This window comes from Pogona vitticeps, chromosome 1 (assembly GCF_051106095.1).
Source record: "Pogona vitticeps strain Pit_001003342236 chromosome 1, PviZW2.1, whole genome shotgun sequence".
In the NCBI taxonomy this organism is placed as follows: domain Eukaryota; kingdom Metazoa; phylum Chordata; class Lepidosauria; order Squamata; family Agamidae; genus Pogona; species Pogona vitticeps.
In genome coordinates, this window is record NC_135783.1 from 199,584,171 (window position 1) to 199,600,062 (window position 15,892).

Sequence of the window (15,892 nt, forward strand, 5' to 3'; positions counted from 1 at the left end):
ACACACACTTGCACTGGGTGGCTGCTGCTGCTGCGGGTGCTGCCTTTTCCCTTCTGGCTCCTTCCATCACTTGAACTCCTACGGTCAAGGGAGAGGCGAGGGGGCTTCCTTCCTTTTCGCCCTCCTTTCCCCAAATGCACACACCCTGGCTTCCTCCTTGCCAAAAGGGTCTGGGGGAAATCCACTGCCTTGGGCTTGCCTAGAACTCAGCGCACCGCCGCCGGGGATCATCTCGGCCAAGGCCGTTTCGGGATGGCTTTCGCTTTGGCTCCTGATCTGATCTGGGGTAAGGAAATGCGTGGCGTCGCCAGCGGAGCAGGAAGGGCCAAGGCCAAGCGCGGGCGCGTGGAAAGAGGGGAAGCGACCCGGGAATGCTTTTTCACAGGTTCCTTGCAACGGGCTCCGGAAATTGGCCACCGCTCGGGAAATCTGCAAGGGTTCAGGACATTTGGGAGCAGCTCCCACGCCTCGGGCTCCGTCGGTTGGACTAACTGCCGGAGCCAAGCATGCACCGGCTCGGGCTGCGAGCAGACTTTTTCATCGTAGGCACGGCCGCCCTGGAGTAAGTGGCGCGGAGTTCAATGGGGCTTACTCTCGAGTAAACGGGTATCGAGGGAGGCAGCCGGCCGCGCCGCTCCGTGCCTGCTTCTTAGGAAAGCAAACCCCGATTGAACTCCGCGTGCTTTCCTCCTCAAGGCCGTGGCCGCCTCCAGCGCGACGGGTGCCCGGAGGGGCAGGTGGGCCACCTGCTGCTGCCAGGCAAGCCGGCCTCCGACTGTCATGCCAAGAAAGGCGCTCTCTGGCCTCTCGGGCAGGCTGGCCAACTTTCTTGGGTATAAATAGCCTGCCTGGACAGGCGGCCCGCGGGCGCCTTCCGAAGCAGCTTCTCGCCCACCAGCGCCTCTGCCGGGGCCACACGATACGTGCCGTTTTGAGGGTGTCACAGGAGTCTTCGCTGTGGGCCGCTTTCTATCTGCGACTCTTGCTGGCCCCCCTCCCCCCCCAAGAGTCTTTTCTGCCCGAAGCCAGAAAGTGATGACGGGGCGGGCGGGCTTTCACTGTACAATTGCGCCTCTGCCCCCACTGTGAGGAATAAAGCCCCCAGTTGGGCCCCGCAACCCCGTCCGCTTGGTGTGGTTCCGGAGCAGAAAGGAAGCCGCCGTCGCCGTCGGCGATCTGGACCTGCCTCAGGGGGCTAACTGGGGGGGGGGGTCAGAGGGACCTGCCCCGCTTCCTGCCCCTTATGCCCTTCTCATGGCGTGGGGGGGGGGACCCGAGGCGGCCGAGAGGGGCGCGTTCCCTCTGCCAGGAAAAGGTGTCCCTGTGCGATGGCGCCGTCGGTGTTGCTGCACCCTTGGTTTCCCTCCCAACGTGAGGGGGGGCTCCTCCTACCCTCCGCCCGGTCCGGTTCGGTTCACAGGTTGCAACGCGAAATAAAAAAAAAACGAAAAAGGGCGGCCGGGCTGAGGGGAAAGGAAGACAGTCACGCCACTTCCTCCTCTCCTGAGGAGAACCACGATGGGCTTTCTCCTCACCACCACCTCTGGGGTCTGGGGTGCAGACGTTACTTGGTCCCCACTCGGAGTGAAGTTCAAGGCCAGGGCAGAGCCCACCTGCCCCTGGGGGGGACCCTGAATCACCTGCCCATGAGCTCCCCCCCCCCCGTAGGTTCAAGTCCAACTGGCCTTGGGTGATTTCACATTCTTTACCCAGGCTAGTGGGGCTCAAACCAGACACGTGGGAACTCACATCCACATGTATTCACAGGGATTCACCTTGAAAGAGCTCTTGTGAGCTCTTTCTCCCTGGGGTGATTGGGACTACAACACCCATCATTCTCAGCTGGCCTGCCCAGGCCTTGCAGAAGAGTTGCGGGAAGCCCCTTGGGTCCGCTGGTCTGTGTTTTGTGAGGTGCTCAGGGAACAGAAAAAGCCCACACAGAAACATATTTTAAAACTGAGCTATCTTTGGTTTTGTTGCTTTTTGCAAAATTCGCAAAATGCGGCCGGGATTCGTGAGGGAGAGTCATGACTGGAATGCATAAGGAAAAACGAACGAGGGGAACTCTGTGGCTTCTGACCCAAAGTCTCAGGGCTTTCAATAAGACCTCATTTGGCATTTTCAGGGCTTTCCATCACATGAAAGGGCAATATTTGGTGTACGAGGGCAAAGGAAACGTTAATGAAGGCTTGTGTGCAGTGCACGTACAGTTTTAAATGCATTTTTAATGGAGCATATTTACTCAGACGCCCCACTGAGTTTAAATGGTGTTCACTCCTCGCTATTATTATTAATTAAAAGTAGTCACTTTTCTGCCTGCTAGGGTTCCCACAGCGATACACAATAAAACATAAAAAAAATTCTTTAAAGATAGATTTGAAATGATTTTTGAAAAGCAGTTTGAAAGTGCAGTGGACATAATAAATATAAATATGATTGCAATTGTGAAGTTGTGTTTTTGCACACAAGTATTCAGATATGTTCCCCTTCCCCGCTTCTTAGGCCTGGCGTCTGTACAAATGTTCTTTGCATTGTGTAAACGCAGTGGGACTTACTTCCCACGTAGAATTGATAGGACTGGACTGCCCACTTCCCTTTGAACATGGGCATATAACATCCTCATCTTTTTCATTCAGTCACAGAGCTACAAGTTACTGTTCTTGATCTTTATTTTTTAAGGGGCTTCCTTCCTCCCTGTCTCCCATGAAAATAATGCTGCTATTTAAACTCCATAAAATTAATACTAGCACCTGAGAGAATTGGTTTAGGAGTGACATTTATATTTCACCTTTGATAAAAATTCTGCTTCATACTGTATCATTTAGTATCATTTAACGTTGTTCCCAGCACAGGACAGTCCATGTATGTTAATTACAGCACTACTAAGTGACTACTCAGTGTAGGCTCAACAGGCATAAATGGATACCGAATGCACTAAAATGTCTGTTGGAAAGGAAATCCTTTAAAACTTCTAAATAAAAAGCTGATTCAGCAGTCCTTATTAAGTGCGATGATTCTCACAAAGAAATGTTTTTTAAACATACGTCTTATTTCTTACTGCACTGTAAACTGCTGTAGCTGAATATACTGTCTTATCTCAAAGAGCGTCTTAAATCATGGATATTTGGAATTGTTCTTTTCGTATCATACTCAGTAGGCTATGAACTGTGAATGACTGCCTAAAATAATATTTATACTGGAAGCAGTAGACTAGCATTTTTATGCTGTAATCTTACACAGAGCGTTGAAGGAAGTCTTACTAAAACTCTTTGGACTTTGAGATGTTAAAAATATACAGAGAGAACTGTGACAAAGCTCTATGTAAAAATGCAGAACTGTAAAAAGAAAAATAAATTAGATACATTTGATTTTATATAGAGAGCAAGAATCTCCTCATTAAACTAGAAGAAACGTAGTGTCATTTGATTTCGGACATGAAATCTGTTTGTGGGTGAGGTTAAAACGCTGGCACAGTTAAACACTGTTATATGTTTTCTAGTTCTGGCAGCTGTTTTACTATTTATAGTCTTTATTATTGTCAATGCCTCTTCAAAACAAAACAGCCCCATGTTGTTTGCATGGAAGTTGTATTTCAGTGTTATATTGTACAATAAAGCTGTAAGCACATGCATTTGTTTTGGGTTGAAAGGATACATTCCGCTTTAACATACTGTATCTGAGAATAATTTTGCCTACTCATGAGTGTTCTGTTTTATGCTGGATGTTGCCTACCATGGTAAATTTATAAAACAAATTCATTTGAAATATCAGAATGATGGCTCCTTGTTGCAACCTGAACACATTAATGACAACAGCAACCATAGCCATCAATATAGTCACAACTGAAATTTATATAGAAAGTTCACCAGAACATGAAAAGTAGATCTTCTTGAGGAATGATAGACGGATGCGGGTGACTTAAGAAGAAAGGAGCTGTCAATCCAGTTGGTTGGAATTTTTGTTTTTTGTTTTGTTTTATAGCACTGGGTGCGAGTGTATTACAAATACACGAAGATCAAAAGTACAGTTGACTGTGGAGTACAGTAGTAATGCAAATCCAGTACAGGTAAGCTATATAGGGTGCAACAGTTCCAGATATTAATTTGGATGTAGAATTGCCCTTACAGTTTTTTACTTTTACCTACATCATGCTAGGACAGCATTATTTGTATCATCATCATTTCTTAGCATTGCTGGTGCTTTGGAGCAGACCAAAGGGTCAAGCATAAAAATTAGGAATCAATTCTAATTTTTTTTCCGGTGAGATTACATGCTTGCAAAATCACAGATTTTTGGATTTCAGGAAGCAAATTAACAGCTATTGGCAATTGTTGTGATTTGATGACCAAAGATTTTGGAACAACTCTGGTTTCTGAATTTAGTATGGGAACTGATCTTGCTTTCATCTTTTAATTTCTTCCTCTGATGTTTGGTACAATATTTTCACATTTGTATATCATATACAACATCTCTAAGCTATTTTTTCTTTGTTGCTTCTCCAGAAGTGTAATATCCAGTTTATTAAAATCTTTTATTTTATTCGTGAGAACTGGCTTAACTTAGTATAGTATTGCAGTTTCATTTCCCCAAACTGAAGGTGACTGGAATTCATAATGTCGATGAAAAGATGTGAGCAATCCATAAGATTTAGCCAAGTTCTGGAAAACAATATTTGTGGCTTGATTATGCCTGCACGTGGTTATGCCACTGATGCTGTCTTAGGGCATCAACTGTGATATGATTGACTGTGTCTTTGGATTTGTGATAGGCCCTATGTGTATCACTTACACCTTGCTTCGTAATTCGTTTCTGATAATATTTAGTTCAAATTACTTTATCTTGGATTGCACATATGAATCCCTGTTTCAACCTGAAGACAGCCTAATTTAAACAGGTTCAATGGTTGCTTCTCAATATTATCATCCAGGAAGTAACTGGGATGCTACCGAAGCTGTGCATCCCTGCATTGTGGGTTTTTGATTAATGTAGGCTAACTCTCACTTGCAATTTGTAATACTGTTACTCCTTTATTATTTTCTGGTATCATCTAATGACTGGGATTGTGTTCCCATGGAACTAATTTTGAAGTTTGACTGTTGACTCATACAGACAAGTTTCACACCTGCCCAAGCTCTGTGGCAAAAAAGGGGCCTTTGGATGAGGGCATGAGTATTTTGACAGGACTTTGTTTTTCCTATTTAAATCATCAAAATCACTGGACTTCCAGTCCATGATTCCAAAAAACATACTAACACTGGGGTAATTTTTCCTCAAGTCCTGTTTTGAGTACTGCCTTCCCTCTATTAAATTATTTGTTCCTGAATAATGACTTAAGTTACTTCTTGTTTATATAGAGATTTTTGTGGATACCTAGATATTTAGTTTTTCTGCTGATGTAAGCATTGAATAAATTATTCTTTAGTGAGGCTGTAGTTACTACCCTCTAAAAATGTGCCTCTTTTAATGTGGATAATAACACCCATATCAACACCAAAATTCATGTTTATATCTGTACTGTAAGACTCCACAAAGTTGAAGAGACTGTTCAGTTTCTCAGGAGAGCTTGCAAATGCTTAATATTGTCCATGTACACAGATGGTGAAACATTGAGGTTATTTCTCTGATAATTAGCCTCGTAGCTTTTAGTGCTATCACTCGCTTGCCTAGATAGATGGATTAAAGCAAGACAGAATCACAAAGAGTGCTAACAGCCACACTGAAAAATGCTTCTTCTGTTATTCAAATTGTTACAGAGATCTTTGTATAATTTTGTCCTTCACTTCATCATGCATTTAAATAATATTATCAGTTTTGTAAATCCTCAGTTGTTTACACCCTTACTCCAGTTGTCTGTTAAATTTTGTTTTCTCCTGATTAGTTATAAACTGAGGATACTTTAAAGCATGCAGTAGTCAGAAGCTATTAGTACAGTTTTACTAGCAGAGCCATAAGCATGTACTGTACTAAGCTTTTAATTCACAATTGCAATATGTTGGTTGAAAGAATAGCAGGAAGCAACTGGGTCAATTTCAGTTTTTCTCCTTTTTCTTATTTTTCTAGTCTGTCCTGTTTTCAAATCACTTTGAATCTTTATTCATAAACATTCCCCTATATATATATATTGGGTTTTTTTACTAATGTGCCTTCTCTGTATATGTTTTGATCTCTATATATTCATTTCCTTTGGTCAGTTGTCCTTCACGCTATGGTTCTTTGTGTGTTTTGTTCACTAACATATGAACTGTTGTACACACTATATGCATTTTTGTATGTCTATTCGGTACGGAGAGCTGCACTGCAAAATTAAAACGAAGTGAGAATAGCCATCTGTACATGACTTCTGCTTTGCATGCAGCACCTGAAAGAACAGATTGGATTGATCTTTATCAACTTACGAGTGGAACCAAATTTTCCACCATCACTAATTGAAAGTTGGAATATTTGGATTTAAGATAATGTAAAGCCTTTGATCTCATTCTCAACCAATCTAACAGAAGAATTTCAGTCTAACATTCAATGACTATCAGAAAAGATGCAAATGAATGAAAACCCTAATGCTGTGTGCTATAGTTTAATCTCTTTCTCTTATTCAATTTCTGCCCCTGGCTTCAAGGCCGGTATATAAGACTTGCAAGAAGTAACATGCTCATGAATTGTAGATTGCTTCTCTGCAAAGTAATTGGAGTGGGTTTGTGTGATTAATTAAGAGAATTACAGATTGAGGATTTGCTTGATCGACACACGTTTAGAAAAGAATTTTCTTTCTTAAGCTGCTTCACATTTTCAGTCCATGAAGAAGTAACTAAAGAGAGGTAAATAAAACCTCTGTGTTCAAAGAGAGCATGCCTCTAAATAAAATACAATGAATCTTGGAGATAAGTTGTAGAGATTTATCACCTTTGTGGCCTGCTTCCCATAAGCATTGGCTGGCCACAGCAAGAAGCACATAGGGCTTTTTAAAAAAACCAGAACTTGGAAGAGTTGGTAAGGCCCGTTTTGGTTGGTGGACCTCAAAAAAGACGTTGTGGAACTGGAAAAAGTGCAGAAGAGAATGACTAAAATGATGACTGGGCTGGGGCACCTCCCTTTTGAGGAAAGGCTACAGCATTTGGGTATCTTAAGTCTAGAGAAAAGGTGTCTGAGGAGGGACATGATTGAGATGTATAAAATTGGCCTGATTCAGCAGGGCTCTTCTTATGTTCTTATGTTCCAAGAGTGGTTGTGCGGGCTGGTGAATTCTGGGAGTTGCAGTTTGTAAAAGGGACTTTTCCAGAAAGACACTTTGTGTGTTTTACGCTTTCAGTTACTAGTTGAAGGATGCAGAAGGCGCTTCCCTGAAGAATGTGAGGACTTGCCCCCCTGGGCAACGACAGCACCCTGTTGGGTCCATACTTCGACTCCAGATGCACCATTGAATTGCTTCAGACATGAAAGAAAAAGAAGTGGCTAGCTTGAGCCGCGAACTTTGAAAGCTCAACATAAAGAAGCACCAACAGTGTATGAATTCTCATGCACTGTGTGAGTGTGATGTCATGGTTAGAATTATGGCTCAGGAGACTTGGGCTCAGATCCTCATTCAGTCTCAGAGTTCACTGGGTGATATTGATCTTAGCAGTTCCCAGTATATGCAGAAGCTAATTGTAATGAATAAATAAACAAAGAAAGTTTCTGAGAAGAAACCAATGGGAGAAGATTCCTGTGTATTAGGGGTTTCCCGTTTCTGAGTTGCTTGGAACAGTTTTTTTTTAAAAAAATAATAATAACAATTTAACTGCCAGTTACTGTTTATTTTAAGCTTAGTTAAGAAAAAGCATGGGAGTATTTTGTTTCTAGAAACAATTTTTGGCATTCTTCTACCCAGTTTCAGTTCTTCATTTCTTGTTGTCTGACAGCTTTTGTGTGTGTGTTGAGAGAGAAACGGAACAGAAACATTGTACAATTTGATGATGTTTTGGAATTTTCCTTTAGGAAACTTAAGAGAATACAGTAGTTTTGCAGTCTCTCATACAAGGAAGCATCTTAAACATTTAACAACAGCCTGTAATTGAGCAGTGGGTAAACTGTGGCCCTCTAGATGTTTTGAGACCATGACACCCATAATCTTACACCATAGGTGGTATTTGCTATGCCTAATGGGAATTGCAGGCCAATATACATGCATATATGAACATAAAATGCAGGTAATACAATTCAATAGCTTTGAAAAAGATACTTTTAAATATAAGGCTTGTATTCCCCCTCCCCAATTCATTGCACAAGTCAGATCTCAGGCAATTTAATGTCAATAAACTGAACAGAAACAGAAAAATACTGTATAAAACCATAAAAAAACATTTTAATACAGTAGAACCATGGGGGATGGGTTCCAAGCCCTCCTCAGGGACCCCAGAAACATGGAAGTAACAAACGCTATACAGAGCTTTGTCTCTGGCACCCTCTAGTGACTAGTTCTGATAAGTACACCATGGAGATTTATAATATATTTTTCTGTGTTTTAAATTTACTATTTTCAGCCAATGAATCTGCAGATGCTGATCCAGCAGATAGGGGGGTCCTACAGTATGTACCGCAAGGTTGGATTTTTCAGTATCTAATTTTAACAAAGCACAGTTGAGAGCACAGTTATCATGGGAATGTAACTTTTATCTTGACCTTCAAAACCTAAGGCACAAAGCTACTTGTGTTATGTATTTCCATCTTCTCTTGCAGGGCAAATGTAAGCTTACACTTGGATTTGTGGCTGAATTGTGCCTATTCCTCCAGTCTGAAGCATGCCAAGTCTCTTACCCCACCTGTCTAGCCCTCAGTACAGAAGAAGTGGCATAATAAAGACAGCGAGACATACTGGCACTCTGTTCTGAAACTTGTTCACCCAAAGGGGAGTCCCAATAAACCCAGTGAAACTTAATATCCATGTAAATATGTTTAAAGCTAAACACCATATTACTCTGGAGATGCAGACGTTAACTTCACCTCCTTTTAAATTTATGCTCAAAAGAAAGCATAGGGACCCCATTATTTATTGAGATCTTGGCAGGTGGGAGGTATCACTTTTATTTTCACATTTCTGTTTTGATTGTGTCTTGTAATTTAATTGTATGCCACTGCTTTGGTACTTTGCAGGCATAAATAAATAAATAAGTAAATAAATAGCCCTTTGCTTACACTGTGGCCTTGAGGGCTGGCCTTTATTTTAAACAAAGAGTGGAAGGGCTACATTACATTACAGTAACCTCAGAGCTTGGAAAAGTTACTTTACTGGACAATAACTCCCAGAGGTCCCCAGCATGCTGGTTAGGTGTATGTATGTGTGTGTGTGTGGGGGGGTTGGTATGTTCTGAGACTTGCGGTCTAATAAGGTAACTCTTCTGAGAGCTGGTTGGTCTCTGATAAGCCGTGACTTTCCTAGAGCTATCTAGGTAAAGGTAAAGGTTCCCCTTGACAATTTGTGTCCGACTCTAGGGGGCGCTGTTCATCTCCGTTTCCAACCCATAGAGCTAGTGTCCGAAGACAGTCTTCTGTGGTCACGTGACCAGCGTGACTAGAGACGGAACACCGTTACCTTCCCACCGAGGTGGTCCCTATTTATCTACTCGCATTTGCATGCTTTCGAACTGCTAGGTTGGCGGGAGCTGGGACAAGCAACAGGGGCTCACTCTGTCGTGTGGATTCGATCTTACGACTGCATGTCTTCTGACCTTGCAGCACAGAGGCTGTAGTTATGAAGAGACAGGTGTGTCTCTTCATAACTACTACACTGAAATACCTCTGTGGGGAAAGTGAGAGCTTGTCAGTCATATTTTATTCCAGTTGAGGTTTAATTAATTGCATCTGTCATGGATAAAAAATGTCATTAAGTAGGTGCTGGGGTTGTCATAGCTTACATTGTGGTTTTACTTTAAGGATAGATAAACATCTACTGTTTGCCTCCAAAACCACATCGTTTTTTTTCAGACATTCCTCTCAAGTAATTAGAAGCCCTCAGGGAATTTTTGCAAGTACTCCTGAGGAAGGACTGCAAAACCCAGATGGAGCTCCCCTTCTTTTCCTCGGTTGGCCTTATCTCTAGTGCGCTTTAGTAAAGGCAGAACGTTGCTTTCCCATCCAAAAATGAAGGCAGATGTACCTTCAAAGATTTGACTGTGTGCTTTATATTTCAAGAGGCTGGGCTTGATGATCCATAGGGTCCCTCCCAGCACTGCAGTTCTAAGTTCATTTTACATAGGACTGGCTCGAGGCTCTCTGGTAACTTCTGTGTTAGATTCCTGCAATGTATGTCATCTGTAGGAGTTGCCGTGAAAGATTGTCCAGACATTTTCCTTAGCCCAAATATAGATGGCTAAACTGATTGAATTGCACTGGTCCTTAAATAGCTTCAGTGTCAAGATTCTTAAGCTGTCAAATCCTTAAAAAGCTCACTAGCTTTGGAGTTAACTGCTGAGGTCATACAAACAGAAGATGTGATGTGGTCCTTCCCCCATTAGTTTCAAGTAAGCGTTGACCACTTAATGGTCCTCCACTAGTGGACAATCTGCCCACGTTAGCCAACAGAGCCAAGGGGGTGGGCGGATGGGAGGTTTGCTTTAGTGGCACCTCAAGGTCTACTGGTTGCCCACTCTGGGTTTTAAAAAAATCATTTCAGGTGTATGTATACAGTGGGGTGGTTAAGTGGTGAAGTATTGATGGAGGAACAGGTACCCATTTATTTATTTATTTATTTATTTATTTATTTATTTATTTATTTATTTATTTATTTATTTATTTATATGCCACCCACACTACCCAAAGGTCTCTGGGCGGCTTGCAACATTTAAAATACAATAAAAAATTCAGAACAATTAAAATACAATTAATATATATATATAAATTGCCATCGGACCCACAGCTAATATTATTTCAATTAAAAGCCTTTCCTTTCACCACTGCACATTTCTCTGCTCTGCATCATTCCTACCCCCCAAATGCATGCCCTGAGATTTCACAGCCAAAACTTGAGATCGGGGTGGGGTGGGGGAATTGTGATGCCACAGGACGTAGAACAAAAACAACAAAAAATGCTCACAAGTTGTGAAAACAGTGCCCCACTCCCCTGTTCTGAGTGCATGCTGGGCTCAGACGTGTGCACTCAACCAGCTTTCACCCCCCATCCCCTTTTTCTTGCTCCTGGCACAGCACACCTGCAAACGCCTGGCACTTGGTGGGAATGGGTAGAGGTAAATGCCTAGGCTTCAAAACAACCTTCCATACAAAAATTAAACTTTTCTCCTCCTCCAGTACCGCTCACCCTGAGGCTTCTCATCCCAGTGGGAGACCTGGAGCAATTCCTTAAGACTGGCTCTCTGAGAACTTGGTAATCCTAATCAACCCCCATACAACTAAACCATGGAAATGCCAACATTGGCCTAATTTACAAGGCTATTGTTATAATTACTAAGATATTGAACGGCATCTCCAGATACAAAGGACAAACACTGTCCAATATGTATCTTGGTTATGGCCTATAAAGCTCTGCAGGGATTTGGTCCAGGCTATTTGATGTACAGTGGACCCTTGACTTACAGACGGCTTGACTTACAGACTTTTTGAGTTACAGACTTCTCTGGCCGCAAAATTTAGGTTTGACTTGCAGCCTGAGAATTGACTTACAGACCAGAAAAAAACCAAAATGGAACAAAAATGGCCTGTTATGGGATTAATCGGTTTTCAATGCACTGTAGGTCAATGGAGACTTGACCTACAGACTTTTTGACTTGAGAACTGCCTTCCAATACGGATTAAGTTCTCAAGTCAAGACCCCACTGTACTGTACCGTGTCTCTGCAGATAGCCTTCCTGGTCTCTGAGATCTTCACAGGAGGGCCTTTGCTTGGGGTGACCTTCATTGCAGGCCCATTTGGTGAGGACTTGAGACAAGACCTTTTCCGTGCCTGCTCCCAGGCTTCTGGAACTCCCTCCCACATGAAGCTATGTTGCCTACTCCGTGCTGCCCTTCCACAAAAAGGTGGAAAACTTTTTACTGTAAACCAGCTTTTGTTTTGTGAATGACCTGGCAGGATTGAAATTTTGAGTTAAGTGTGTGACGTATTCTGATTTGATTTAGCCTTTTAAATTTGTTTAGGTTTGTTTTAAATTATTATTTTTTTAAAAAAATACTGTTGTGTGTGCAATTTTTAAATGATTGCTGGAAACATGGCCATTCCTGACCTTATAACATCTTAACACAGTGGCTGTTTTACCATTTATATTATCAGTACTGCTGCCTTGCCTTCATATTATTTTAATTTATTTTAGTTAATTTTGTTGGTGTAATATGTGTTTAAATTTGATTTTTATAATTATTTTCACTCTTTTAAATAGCTGTTCATGATTTTATATTTGTTTAATGTTTTTAAACCTCCCAGAGTGGTCTTGGTAGCCAGAAGGGTGGTATAAAAGTCAAATAAATAAATAAATAATACATTTTAAGATTAATGCTCTCATTTGTTATATTAAATATACGTATACTGTTCTAGCTGTCGCTTCATTGGGAGAAAGGTGGGATATAAAGAAAGTATTAAATAAAATACATTACTTTTGAGACTGAAGTATGTGTGTATGCTCACAAATTGCTGTTTGGTTTGGAAATAAAATTCTTATTGGATGTCTTTGAAATGCAAGCATAACTTCTTTGCCTTCTGAACTCTTTGCTATCCAAGTTCTGCATGCAGAAAGGCAACTGCATGGCTGTCCACTATGATGTCTGTGCACGGCCATTTTAGATTCTGCAGTGCTTTTGTAATTGCTGCTTAAAATCCTGTTATGTGAAGCTGTTTAATCCTGCATTTTCAAGTCACTGCTTGCAGAAATCAAATGACTGTGAGCACTGCCTGTTTAAGCCACAGAGCCTGAAATGAAAGCCTGGAGCCATACATTCACCTGGGCACAACTAACAAGAAGAGTGAGGCTTTCAAAATGAAAAGCTATTTATCAAAATTCATAGCCTTTCAAGACAAATGCAAGGGTTGTGCCTTAAGGAAGTGATAATATTTTCAGGAAAAATGCCAAGTTAGAATTGTTCAGTTCATTCCACTGGGGAAAATGTGAAATCCTATGATTTGGGGACAGATTTCAATTTGCAGGATAGTGCTTAACCATGCGGTTCTATGTACAACAAAGACTATTCTTGATGAATGCGCCATTTCTGCAATTTATTATTACAGTTGTTCTGTATTTGTAAATCTGAATGTGTTGCTTTGAAATTGCTTCTGTCCAGCCTTTATGTCAAGGGGTAACACTGAGCGTTATAACAGTTGAATTCCTCATAGGAATACAGTGGAACAGTCCAGTGCACACTCTCATAGGTACGGAGACTGGTTTGGTCACACCAGGTGGAGTTTTGTGGAGTTTTCACAGTTCTCCACTTGTTTGAGTATGTTGCTGAATTATGAAATCATTTGAAAAACAGCTTGTTGCAGTCGGAGGCTGGTGGCCTTTTGTCAACATGGCAATGAATTTTACATGAACTATTTGGGGTTCAGATCCTGATCCCTGCAATAGTTTCAGCATCTTGGATGCTTCTTTTAAAATTTGGATTAAAGCTTGGAGCTTCCCATTGGGACTACCGCCATGCCACTGGGAATTCCTTGGGGATTACCACCAGCCTCTCTGGAGTCTGCCTGCATGCCGAGTGCTAATCTGAGGACAGGCATCATCAGGGCGTGGAACGGGAGTGAGCGTCCTGCTCCAGAACGCACTAGAAGGGAATGTGCTTTCCTGGTTTGCACTTGGCTTTCCTTATGTGGGTTCCACCTACTATAGCCTTCCATTCCTTTAAGTTTGTACCAGACATGCCTGTTAGACCTCCAAGCTTGCCTGTGCCTGAAGAAGGGCACATGCATTGGCACCCAACCTATCCTGTGACCTTTCATAGATAGATACTCCAGAGCAGGCCTTGCCCATGTCAGTACTTGTGTGTTTCTGTGATTCCCCAAATGGCCATAACTTGGAGTAGTGTGGAGTTACCAAGCACCATCAGGATTATATCTAGAAGAATTACTTGCCAATCTTGGGACCAGAGAACATAAGAAAAAGACAAATAAAAGATAGGTATTATGAAATTTGGCAGGGATATGACTTGCCACCAACAAAAAAGGAGAGACCTAAAGGCAGGGAGAGAAAGGTGCAAAAGTGGAATTTTGACCTAACCACAAGGATGCAGCCATTCATCTGCATTCACACACATGCATGTTCAGTCCTACTTGTGTACCTACTGGTGTTTTAGAAAAGAAGGTGAAAAAGGCAAAGCCCAGGCAATATGCTTCCCAACAGAAACCTCTCATTTCACACTGGCAGAAGAAGTCCATGAACAGCAGCTGCTAGAGTCTAGCGAGCCCAAGATGCAATGGTCTGAGTATCCAGAGCAGGTCTTGTGCTTTATTGGGTGGTTCAGCTTCTCCTTTGCATCAGCATATTCTTGCTTTTTTTCCTTCCTTTATTTTTAATTCAATAAAAATGTAACAAATGGAGCAATAAAATAAATTGGACCAAACAAAGCATTTTCAAAAATGTAACCGCCTCTTCTAGGAGCTGCCATTAAACATATTCACCATGTTTAATAAAGAGCATCCTTTGAAAAGTCTGCAGAAGGGGCAGCAGGAGGGCATACAATACTGTTATTATTGATATATTCCAAGAATGAGAACACGGTTTGAAAGAAAATGCTTATGGAGTTGTATCCTAGGCAGTAGATATGTCCATCAAAGCCACCTGCCAAATTGTAGACAACCACTGTGATGCATATGGCATCTACTGATGTTCTGGTTTGATTGAATCAACAACCTTGCATCAAGTAAAAAAATATAATATAGGGTTATTATGTCCAGGAGTTGGGTTTGTAGCTAGAGAGAGTGACAACAAGCCTAAAACAGCTGTTGATTCTCAATGTTGATATAACTCTTATTTCCTTAAAAATGTCAAAAAAAGAAAATACTTGTGGGCAGAATCACCAGGTATGAAGAAAGAATTCACTATTATTATAGTTCCTTCAGCATTGAGCAGATGCTTGTCTATCAAAATAAGTATTTTTTAAGCAAGCTACACCTTTTTATACAATGCATGCTATATTAATTCCATATTAATAAAAACCAAAGTGAATAGCAGTTTGGACTGTATAGACTTCCAGTCATTATTAATATTAAAGTAATTTGCCCCAAACTGTTTGAATCAGATGAAGATCCTTGCATATTATGCTATAGATGTTATACATTTCTGATACATCTCTTGCTGTCTTTTTGCAGAACTTAAAAGAAGTAACCAACTTCGTCAAGAAGAGAAGCAGCTTGCTCCCCTACTACAGGATGTAAACTCATAAATATTTTCTGGCAGAGCTGAAAACAGGTTGCTATTGTGTCTGCAAGCTGCTCCTTCAATTGAGCACTAGGCTTGGGGCTCTTAGCAATAAACAAAATCCTTTAAATAAAATCATCTTTTTAATTTCCAAGTTCTATATTGTGTCAGTTTGTCTTTAACAAAAAATAAAGTGGGCATTTGGAAAGGGATTGCAGGGGAAGAAGGATTTGTTTATTATTCTTATTATTTAGTATGGCAGCCAGATTCTAAGGGAATTAAACACAGAGGGACTAGTTATATGTTTAAGATCTGTAATCCTGTGACAGTTGAAAACAAGGTCCCAAAATGAGCCTGAATTATCTTTATTGGGCTTGACTACATGGCAAAAATACTCTGCTTAATATCATGGTTAAAATCAAAATATTTTTCTTTGATTTTACATGATATAAAGCTAAGCACAAGGAAGCCCAGTCTCTTTCTGTGGGCAATCAATGCTGGTATTGGGATGATAAGAAAGAAATACACTGAATGTTTTGAGCATTGGAAGTTACATTCTAGGAGGGGGT

General features: G+C 41.3%; 1 long non-coding RNA gene across 1 annotated transcript; it reads left to right on the top strand.

Moving 5' to 3' along the window:
- Window positions 1-3: 3 nt before the first annotated feature.
- LOC140702161 (uncharacterized) lies at window positions 4-15,477 on the top strand. The gene is made up of 3 exons (XR_012081215.2): window positions 4-286; window positions 3,982-4,066; window positions 15,275-15,477. It is a non-coding gene; the product is annotated as an uncharacterized LOC140702161 (long non-coding RNA).
- Window positions 15,478-15,892: the final 415 nt, after the last annotated feature.